Source organism: Peromyscus maniculatus, chromosome 3 (genome assembly GCF_049852395.1).
Source record: "Peromyscus maniculatus bairdii isolate BWxNUB_F1_BW_parent chromosome 3, HU_Pman_BW_mat_3.1, whole genome shotgun sequence".
Taxonomy (NCBI): Eukaryota; Metazoa; Chordata; class Mammalia; order Rodentia; family Cricetidae; genus Peromyscus; species Peromyscus maniculatus.
Window position 1 is genome coordinate 36,308,247 of NC_134854.1, and position 12,030 is coordinate 36,320,276.

Genomic DNA, 12,030 nt, shown 5'->3' on the forward strand with positions numbered 1-12,030 from the left:
TAAATGGGAATTAAATGAGCATGCAAGGAAAAATAATTTTATAGAAAGAAAAGGAAATTTAAACATATTATGTATTGAAATATTATATATTGAAAAATATATACTGAAAATACATGCCAAATATTCAACTCAGTTTTGTATATTAGAGCATGAGAGATAGGGAGAGAGAGATGGGGGGAGAGAGAGAGAGACTCAGCATTTGTTGAAGGGTAGGTTTTTAAACGGATAAGTGATGATCTTGAGATGGTCTGAATGGCTTGCTTAAGCAATAGAGGCTCAGAACTTTCCTTCTCAATATGTGAGTCTTTTGTTTCTTCTCCCTGGTGTGGCAGCTGTGGGATGAAACAGCTCATGATTTAAGTATGGAACAATGGCTCTGAAAACACAACACAGGAAGGAAATGCAGAGGCACAGCCACTTAGCATGCTATGGTCAGTCACCAGCGTGCAGGACTACATGTCATGGCAGAACTGTTTGTTCAAATGAGACTTTTCTTTTACAGAGATTTAATCTCTTCCTCAGAAACCCAAGGAACTTCTTGGAGACTCACAGTAACTTTTTCACTACAGCACTCCCTATATTCATTAGTTATACTGAATCTCAAAATTCAAAGGGTTGAACACCTGAGGCTTGGCATTCCAAAGGTCTGGATGCTCTTGAAGTGATGAGGTTTATCACCAAACTTCTGATACTTGTTGCACTAAAATATTTACTATAATTCCCATTTCCTGTTCATATAGTCAACTAACATGACTACTGGTGTACTTTTATAGTCTATGGATTGTCATAATGATCAGCTTGTTTATACCCTCTGCCACAACAAAGAACAGTTCCGTTAGCACATCCTTGAAGAGTCATGAGTACTGCAGATTCCATCTTATGAATAAAGCTAAACTAAGCCCTCATTATTGATAAGAATTAGGTAAAGAGAGTACCTGCAAGGTCAGTACTCCCATAGGAAAGGCCAACGTCTACTAATCCACTGGTATTTAACAAAGTGATAACCCCAATAACAGCTTTTGTAGCAGATGGTAACAGACAGTAGCTGTGAATCTGTGGCTAGAACTGCCTCTTCAACAAATTCACACTAATGTACTATAATTGGCTATATAATATAATACATTTTACAGAGTCAAACTTAGTGAATTGAATGGGAATGTAATGTTGACCAACAACTCTACATCCTTTGAATATTTGATGCTACTAATGGCACTAATTATCATATTTTATGATACAGACTTGTGTCTGATTTATAATTTCCTCAAGTCAGGAGTGTGATTTCTGCATCTTCCACTTGGCTCTTGATTCCTTAATGGCTTTTATTCCTCGGTCCATACATAACATGTGGGTTCTCCCTGCTGATAACTATTTCTTTTTCAATCATTCACATGGGAACCAAAAAATAACCACAGGCAGATTATTAATACACTTGGATGCAATGTGAGATGGACTTGGGCCACACTGTACCTATCCTCTCTTTTAACTAGAGAGCCATGATGATGTTTGGAATCCCATGACACTAGTATGTTTCATCTAAACTGTCCTAGAAATGTCTGTGTTTTTTCATTCTCCAGTGTTTAGTTACTCAGGTCTTTGTGAAAAACAATCAGGGGGATATACTTCATGTGACATTTGTCAAGGTGACAATGATATGGATTTTGAGATGTGATGTGTGGAGATTGAATTGAGAATTATATTTTCTTATATGTGCAGTTTGTAACACATTTCTGTGCTTCTCATCTTTCTCTCTTTCCTCTTCTTGGTCAGATTCACATCTACCCCATGTCTGAGAATAGCAGGTCCTACTAGCTATAGTCAGAGATTCTTGAAGGTCAAGACAACTTGATACCAAGTCTATAATTGCTTGCTTTGTGTCATTGTCTTGGCTTCATCTGCTTTCAACTATACCATCATCTATTGATAGTAAGAAGCCTAACTTGATAGGAATAACTTTATCATCACCCGCAGCCCATAAGGCACACCCAGAGTGACCCAAGCTTCTTAAATCAGTGGACTACTCCTCAGTTCCTCCTAGAGCACACATGTGGCTCCTCTGCTGCCTTCCTTTCCTTCTTGCCTTTCCCCTTGCCTTGTTAGTCTCTCTCTTTTTCTTTCTTTTATTAGTTGTTGTTGTTTAGCTTGTTGGTTTCGGTTTTCTATTACATGTCTGTATCAGGTTGTGAGTGCTTAAATCTTACACATTAAGTTCATTTTGACATTACAATCTTTCTGATACTCTTGACTTCTTTCTTGATACCATTTTGAGGAGTCAGAGATTTTTCATTGAATTTGTTATATTCCAGCTCTAAGGACTTACCTTAACAAAGCAGGATGAGAGAAAGAATTTAGTGTCATTTCCAGATCATCTAATAATGAGGCACAAATGAGTTCCCCCAGTCAGTCAGTTTTCTCATATTCATCTTATATTTCACCTCTGTATTTTGACCTTTAAGCACTTTTATTCTCATTTTCTTCTTGAGTTCCATTGTTAGCTATTAGCCAGGTCTGTAAATTCCTATGGTGCATGGGTTATTTCCTTATAGAATCAAATTACACAACCATCATCAGGATGTTCTGAGACATGACTCCTGCCATTGACTACAGACAATGAAAGGAGGTATTTGGAAAATTAAGAGAAGAGTTATATTGAGACACACTTGCCTTAGATTACATCAGTGTTATTATTTTGTGGCTAAGATAAGCAGCGGCATGGTGGTTTCAAATAAATTCTGTCTTTACCCTTCAGAGCTTTACCTTTAGGCAAGCTCTGGCCATGGGGCCCATAGTGCCTGATTGTTTTGACAGTAGCTAAATATTTTCTAATTGGATTTGAGACCTTCATTGGAAGGAATAACTACCCGGTACTGGAAATCTGGCAAAAAAAAATCTATAGCAGAGGAAGTCACAGGCCCTAAGGGGGTACTACTAATGATTTTATGAAAAAGGACACATTGCCAAACTACCTTCTGAAAATGTTCATGTCTTTAGATTGCTCTCAACCTTGGCCAGAGAAGCTTCTTTTTAAATGGGTAAAGGCTAATAGAGACAGTCAAAATAGTCAAAACATCAAAAATAAGTTATTATTTGGTGTTAGATCCTAAGTATGTTATCACTATCTTCACCTTCGAGGCCCAGAGACCACCAGGGCAAAGGGTGTAGAAAGACTGTAAGAGCTAAGTGATGGGAAGGAGTACTACATGTGCTGACTTTCGGCTGTGGCATGGGTGATATAATTATGTAATTGTACAGTAGCTGTGGCTATCTGCACAAGAGCTGTATACACACACAAAGACATCAATGTAGGAGGGGTAGCATTGGGAGGAAGGAGTGGTTGAGCATGGGTGGTGGTGGGTAAAGAAGGTAATGGGGATACCTTCCTAGTCTTCAGAGAAGAATCCTGAGGGCAAAGACTTCTGTAGCACTGTTTAATTAGTTGGTTAACTCCTATTCATTTAGGTGTCAGGAAACTAGGGAGGAAAAGAGGAAACAAGCCATTATAGGATTGCTGTAATATTGGCCAATACTTATTGACTTGGTGTGTGTGTGTGTGTGTGTGTGTGTGTGTGTGTGTGTGTGTGTGTGTGTTTGTATGTGTGTGTACTTTCCATCCATTTATCATCATATTAAAGAAACTGAGAAAATCAGACTAATTGCCCTTTATATATCCCCTGTCTCCCCTTAACCAACACTTCAGTGCACTGAAAATTAATTGCCCTGTGTATCATGGTTGCACATGATAAAGAGAACCATGACGATAGTGTGAGAGGTCATGCTCCACCATCAACATGAAATCCTTACAAAGGTGGAAAGAGATAGAATGGACACGAGGCAAGATAACCGTGAACTGTGACAGCAGCAATATGAGTAGAGCCTCTACAGAGCAACCGTTGGCTTCATAGGCCAAATGTACATGGACAGATGAATCCAAATAAACACAAATGATCAACATTGCCTACAGTTGACACCACATTGTATGTTTTCATGCACTAATTTTCCCAAACCCTCTGTTCATATTGTTTAATGGGATGCTAAATTATCCCAGTGTCTGGTGACAGCGAGTATAGAGAAAATAATAAAACCTAAGAAGGCAATGTTCCTAACTGCCATTAAAAGTAAATTCATCTCAGGAAATAATGGGTATTCAAATTTTGGCCATCAAAACATGATGTCTGTACTAGATATGGGAAGCTGCTGCTCACACCTGAGAGGTGAGTATGCAAAGCCCTCTTACAATTAATAGTCTTTAGAAACAGTTTTCCCTTCTTTTTGAGAACTGCTTTGAATCACTGACTTTTTATCTTTCAATTTAAAGGATGGCTGAGGAAGAGTATTCTGGGCATAGATTTGTGATGTTTAAAGTGACCATTTTCAACAGAAAAAAAATGTGCATCAGCAATGGCCCTGAATAAAGAATGCAATCTAAGGACATAAGTTACTCATTGGTGGAACAGTTATATTGCTTCTCCTGGACAATAATGGCTCTTAATAATCTGGAAGAGGATAGACAGACAAGGCTTGGCTCTATAAAATCTGTCTTCACTGGGATATTTTGTCGTCTAGAAAAGAGTCACACAAAATCTAATCTCTCATCATGTTGTTTAAAATAAATGAGTCACTATACCATATTAATGGAGTATTTATACATTTGTATATGAGAAAGTGATGGGAGTTGAAGCATTTATATCTACTCCAAAGTCTGGAAATTAAAAATGGTCAACTCTACCACAACAACAAAAAAGCACTCTAAATTTTTTTTTCTGCAATTTTATGGGCAGCATTAGGTTTCTGTGAGTCCTTCAAATTCACTTAAATGGACTGCTTAGGGATTTAACGGGCATGGATTGAACTGTGATGCATTTATAGTCAGGAAAAAGAAGTCCATCTCTGCAAATTAACTTTATAATAATTATCTTCAAAACATGAAGAGTGGAGGGAGAGAATCTGGGTCCCTCTTATGCTTCTTCCTTTTTCTAGACTTTGTCTTCATGCTTGCATAACATCAAGATGAGTCCCTTCTTGAGTCTCCACTGGGAGCTAGAGAAAGACAAAGGAACAAAAGAGGAACCTGTGTAAGATAAACAAAAGCACCCACAGAATCCCTGTTGAATATGTCTCTGCATCTCACAGCCTCCATTAACCTCTGTTGGCATGAGAGCCACAGTGAGGACTTTGCTTAAAGCACTCCTATTCTTAGCAAAAGTTCTATACACTAAGGAGAGGGAAGTGGAGACTAGTCTCCAAGAAGATAATAGAGCTGTCTAAAGATCCCTTGAACTCTGAATGCTATTTAATTAAAACCAGTAAATTTGGTGAACTATATTTTTAGGGAAATGATGAATGTCACTACTTACTCATTTTTTGTTATATTTGAGAACTTAATTTTTCATGTGTGGCTATTGCAACAGACTGCCTACTTCATTTCATGAATTATACTACTGAGAATGAGACACTAAAGTAACTATCTTTTATATACTAAAATATTTTTACACACCTCACTTAAAATGATAATCATGAGAAAACATGTAGTTTTTCATGCGTAGGACCAATTTGCAAAATCTGAAGGGTATTTTTGAGTAGATTACCATTGTCAGTTCCAAAAGACATTTCTTTATTGCCAGCATGCTGAGAGCACAGACTGCTGCTGGCCTTCACATCTAAATTCAGTATTTTATAGGCTAGTTTCTAAGGTCTGAAAATAGCCACCTCTTAAAAAACATTTCTCCATATATATATTCACATCAAGGTCTTCCTGACTTGTCTGGAACCTGCTTTGTATTCTAGCTAGGTTGGCCTCAATCTTGTGGTGGTCCTGTCTCTGCCTCCTCAGTGTTAGGATAACAGTCATGAACCATCATGGCTAGCAAAGTTCCTATTTATGTTTTATCTTCTAGTAATATATAAATCTTAGTCACTCTAAGTTTTTCATTGTTTCAAGGTTTCTAGTTTTTAAAGGATTTAACATTGGAAACTAAAAATTAACAGATTGTTTAATGACATTTAGGTGATGGAACATGGTATGGATTTAAGGTCTAACACTTGTAATGTTCTGGCTAAATGGTCCTCACATATCAACACGGTATACTTTTCTGAATGCAAATCCTGTACAAATTCATATCTAATATAAGCCAATATTACAGATTTATGTATAATTTCAAGTCCTCTGTGAATTCAATTAGAATTAATTCTACTTCATTTTGAACACATTATTGAATACATTTTTCAAATCTAATTCTGATCTTGGTGATTTGAGATGATTTGTATTTTAGAAACATTTATATGCAAGTATGGCAGGATATCAAATTTATCTCATTACATGTGAGGTTCAGATTAAATAAAAATTTCTCTAATTATAAAGGAAAATATAGACTATTACATATGAAACCTTTACACTCATTTTCTTTTGCCTAAAGGATTCAGGAAGGAAAACATGTGGAAATACAATTGAGAATAACAATAAGCCAGAAATTTTAAAAAGAAAAATGAAATGGAAGAGATGTTTTCTTCACATGATACATGCATAAATGTATGCTTTTATATGTGATTTTTGAATATGTAGTTATAATATTCTGAAGGAGTAGAGTTGGCAAAATGAACTCACTGACTCACTTTATTTTTTCTTTTTACACCCCTGGAAATCTGATCTGTAGTGTAGTTCTCTCCCTCAGTAAATCCTTCACTAGCTCCTTGTCTTGAATTACAAAAATGCCCCTCGTATTTGATTCACTTAAACTCTTCAGCTTTGGAACTGGTGGGTACATTCAGAAAGAGAGTTATTAAAAACTCCAAACTTAACTTACAATGGAAGCTTCTGCCCTCCACCCCTGGTCTGCCATGCTCCAGAGGCATGGTGCAGAGAGAGACTCATGGCAGAGAGAGACTGAATTTTCCAAGTTACCTTTCTTTCTATTCTCATGGTTAACTTACCTTGTTTTGGACTGCACCAGGCTCCAGGATGGTGGAAGAAGACGGAGAGAACCTGAAGGATTTGGGGTCCTGGGGCTTGTGTGCCCACTTCCATCTATTAGTGCGGCCTCATTCAGTGGGACTCAAAACTGACCATCTATCCTTTGTAGAATTTCCATTCTCTGCAGGGCTCCTCAGGCAAACCTTGGCTCCACTCCTTGCTTATATTTCTCCAACAGCAGTTTCTTCAGGATCAGAATTCTCTCTCTGGAGATTTTTCAGTTGGAATTCAGCTGCCTTTCAGACAATTTTTTCATGAGATCAAGTCCAATTAAGATTGCTCCAGATCACGTGTGTGTGTTCCATTAAATGTCTTGTATTTTGGTCCATTTCCAATTATAATTTATGTTGCTTTTAAAAGAAGAGCCTACTATGCTATAAGTAAGTTGTCTACAATGGTAGCCAAATGGTTCTACATGGAGTCAGCAGCTTCACTCTGGTGGTTGATGCTTTCATCCAAAAGGAAGACACTACCACTGTCCCCATCAGCGGCACTGCTGTTTGCTTCTCTGCTGTGCCTCTGCACAAATATCCATTCATTTCAAGATTATTAATACAATGAATAGCTTTTCCACATGAGCAAAAGGTATAGAGAAGACTATAATAGATTGTGTCTCCTGATACCATTTATTTACTTCAACACATGTCCAGAGCAACTATAAAGCATCTAGATCATAGCTCTAGGCACTCTCCCTCCAATATCTCAGATTCTGATACAGTATGTTTATTAATGGAACCTACTTAAGATTGTTTCCCAAAATCAATATTATTCCTTTCAAAGTTAGATAGACAATAAATACATTTCCTTCAACAATATCAATGCTTTATATAAAAGCAAAGGGAATTGTGTTAATTAGAAATATCTACCAGCAGCAGAGGTTACAGATGTGCCAGCTCAGGATCTTGAGACTAAAGCCATTCTAAACTTAGGACTGATGGTGTTTGTAAGAAGAGGGCACAGAGACAAGGGGAAAAGGCCAAGCAGAGACTGGAAGCCAGTGCTTCAGAAGGAATACCAGGAAGCACCAGAAACTAAAAAGGCACACCAGGATCTCCCTGCCTCCCAGAAGGGACAGTGCTGCTGCTGACTGAGGAGAAGAGGGAAAGGAAGGGACTACCTTAGATGAAGTGGGTACAGAAGGTCTCTGTGATCTCTCCTGAGGCCTCGAAGGCAGAACTCAAGGTACCATGATGTAAGGAAAGAATATTCTAGCCAGAAAAATGACAAATGAAGAAAATAATGGCCAAGGTAGTTCATGGTGGCAAACAGGTGGATAACAGGAATATAGTGAGTAAGGCAATCCAAGCCTGTTCAGTACTCAAGCTCTTGAAATTCAGTTTTCCACTGACGACTTCCAATGGTGTCTTTCAGAAGTGTTTACTACTCATGTGCACATAGGTGGGAATGAATCAATGGTACTTAGCATTTCCTACAGCTGTAGCCCTTTAATACAGTTCCTCAAATTGTGGTGACCCCCCCCCACCATAAAATTATTTTTGATGCTACTCCATAACTGTAATGTTGCTACTATTATTAATTATAATGTAAATATCTGTGTTTTCTGATGGTCCTAGGTGACCCCTGTGACAGAATCATTTGATTCCCCAAGGGGTCCTGATCTACAGATTGAGAACCACTAACATGAATGAAAAGCTAAGGCATTGTACAACCTTGAGTGACTCCAAGAGAAAAAAGCCATGGTGACGAGGCCAAAGCAGACATTGGCATTATCCATTTCTCTTTCTCCCTTGGTCTGGGTTCCATTTACTGTGATAGTACCTAAGATATTTTGCCTGTACAAATTACAGCATGATAAACATAACAGTATTTTAAAAAATGATCCACCTGTTGTCCTCACTTTACATGTATGATTTGCTTGGGCTAGACATTGAAAACAGACTAAAGTGAAAGCTCCTTAAAACTGAATCACTGACAAAGGGTGATTGAATACATACATATAAGTAATATTATAGAGACTGAGCAGGTTGTATTTAGTTATGTATGTATGCATGTAAAAATAATTAATGAAAAAATTCCACAAATTTGAAAGAGAGCAAAAGCGGGTATATGGAAGGATTCAGAGGGAGAAATGAGGGGGATGTGATATAATTATATTATGATCTCAAAATATAAAAGAAGTAGTTAAAATATTGAATCACTGCTGCTTTTCACAACTCCCTTGGCACACCTCCAATCTTTCTTCTCCCACCTTCCCATCCAGGACTCTGTTTCTGGCATGCATAGTTGGAAACACACCAGATTCCAAGTTAAGAACCATGTTCTGGAACATGTATGCCTTAAATGTTAACTCAATTCTATAGCCTAAAATGAAAGAAATAAACCATAAAAAAAGATTAAAATGTAACTTTGATGAATAGCTCTCTCTATCCTGATGCACTGAAATGTGCATAGAAATTCTATACTTTAGTAAACAGAAATGTTGAATTAAGAATTGTTACAAAAATTACTATTTTTGCTTATTTTCATGAATATAATTTCCATCTAATGTGAGCAATCACATTTTATGTTTCATTATTTTGAATAAAATGATGATAAATATTCTAGTGAGTATTGGCAACTAACCAGAATGGATGTATCATAGAAAATATTTTGAAGATAAATGATATATTAATTAAATCACTATAAAACTATCTAGTGCATTTAATGATTTATTGATTAAATACTGTTGTCAGTGCTATACATTACATATGTACTAAGGTTAACCACATGTACCCTGAATTAATACCACTTATATTCAAATGAAACTCACTACTGATGAAAACAGACATGCAAGTTAGCCATTTTGAAGTGATCTATGAAATGTCAGGGCAATAATGACATGATGATAAAGGAGTTATGTGAATGATGGGAAGAAAACACTGAAGAGGTGGCATCCTAAAAGAAGCAGTGCTTGAAGTGGAGAAGTTAGCCACACCCAACTCATCAGGCAAGAATGAAGAAATGACAGTCTTGAAAAGGAACATAGAAAAAGTCCCAGAGTATGAAATAATGTGCACAGTACATCATAAGGGGTCATGGGGAATTAACTTTGAATCAAGCTCCAAATATAGAAAGCCTTACAAATGAACCTATGTCGCACCACAATCAAGTGAGTAAATAAATGAAAGATACAAATGATCTACCTTCTGACAGTCTATACTCCTACCTTAGGATACAAATGTGTTTTCCGTGAGTTGAAGAGTTTCTCCTCCAGATGGTTCCCAAACTGAGATTGTCACTCAAGCTGCTTTAGAACTCTCTCCTTAAAAGAGACTTTCTTAGCACTAGAAGGGAAATTCCAACCTAAGGAAGTAAGATACACCCTCGAAAACACAGGCAATAGATAATGCCACAACAGTAAACCCCAAAGAAGAGAATTACACACACACTACCACCAAAAAATAACAGGAATGAACAATCACTGGTCATTAATATCCCTTAATATCAATGGACTTAATTCACCTATAAAAAGACACAGGTTTACAGAATGAATAGGAAAGCAGGACTCACCTTTCTGCTAAATACAAGAAACACACCTCAAATTCAAAGACAGATACTACCTAAGAATAAAAGGCTGGGAAAAGACTTTCCAATCGAATGCTCTTAAGAAGCAAGCGGGTGTAGCCATCCTAATATCCAGCAAAATAGACTTCAAACTAAAATCAATCAAAAGAGATCAAGAAGGGCATTACATACTCATCACAGGAAAGATCCACCAAGATGAAGTTTCAATTCTGAACATTTATGCCCCAAACACAAGCGTACCCACATATGTAAAAAAAAAACACATATAAAACCCCACACATTAATAGTGGGAGACTTCAACACCCCACTTTCACCACTGGATAGAGCTCCCAAAATGAAACTTAACAGAGAAATAAGGGACTTAACTGATGTTATGACTCAAATGGACTTAATCGATATCTACAGAACATTCCATCCTAACAAAAGAATATACCTTCTTTTCAGCACCCCATGGAACCTTCTCTAAAATCGACCACATACTTGGCCACAAAGCAAATCTCAACAGATACAAAACAATTGGAATAACCTCCTGCATTCTATCAGACCACCATGGTTTTAAGTTAGATTTCAACAACAACAAAAACTACAGAAAACCTAAAATCTCATGGAAACTGAATAATGCTCAACTGAATCACCAATGGGTTAAGGAAGAAATAAAGAAAGAAATTAAAGACTTCCTAGAGATCAATGAAAATGAAAATATCACATACCCAAACTTATGGGACACTATGAAAGCAGTGCTAAGAGGGAAATTCATAGCACTAAATGCCCACATAAAGAAGTTTGAGAAATCTCTCACTAGTGACTTAACAGCACACCCGAAAGCTCTAGAACAAGAATAAGCAAAGTCTCCCAGGAAGAATAGAGCCAGGAAATTATCAAATTGAGAGCTGAAATCAATAAAATAGAAACAAGGAGAACAATACAAAAAATTAATGAAACAAAGAGTTGGTTCTTTGAGAAAATCAACAAGATAGACAAGTCCTTATCCAAACTAACCAAAAGGCAGAGCATCCAAATCAACAAAATCGGAAATGAAAAGGGGGACATAACAACAGACAATAAGGAAATCCAGAGAATCATCAGGTCATACTTCAAAAACCTCTACTCCACAAAACTGGGAAATATAAAAGAAATGGATAATTTTCTGGATAGGTACCACATATGTAAGTTAAATCAAGACCAGATAAACTATTTAAATAGTCCAATAACCCCTAAGGAAATAGAATCAGTCATTAAAAGTCTCCCAACCAAAAAAAGCCCAGGACTAGATGGTTTCAGCGCAGAATTCTACCAGATCTTCAAAGAAGAGTTAATACCAATACTCTTTAAATTGTTCCACATAGTAGAAGCAGAACTAACATTACCAAACTCCTTCTATGAGGCTACAATTACTCAGATTCCTAAACCAAACAAAAATGCAGCAAAGAAAGAGAACTACAGACCGATCTCCCTCATGAACATTGATGCAAAAATATTCAATAAAAGACTGGCAAACAGACTCCAAGAACACCTTAAAACAATTATCCATGATCAAGTAT

The 12,030-nt window shown here is 36.9% G+C and overlaps 1 long non-coding RNA gene across 1 annotated transcript; it reads right to left on the minus strand.

Annotated features, from left to right (window-relative positions):
* Positions 1 to 3,519: 3,519 nt before the first annotated feature.
* Positions 3,520 to 11,725, minus strand: LOC121827886 (uncharacterized). The gene is made up of 2 exons (XR_006070204.2): positions 6,925 to 11,725; positions 3,520 to 5,034 (listed from the first exon to the last, which is right to left on the minus strand). It is a non-coding gene; the product is annotated as an uncharacterized LOC121827886 (long non-coding RNA).
* Positions 11,726 to 12,030: the final 305 nt, after the last annotated feature.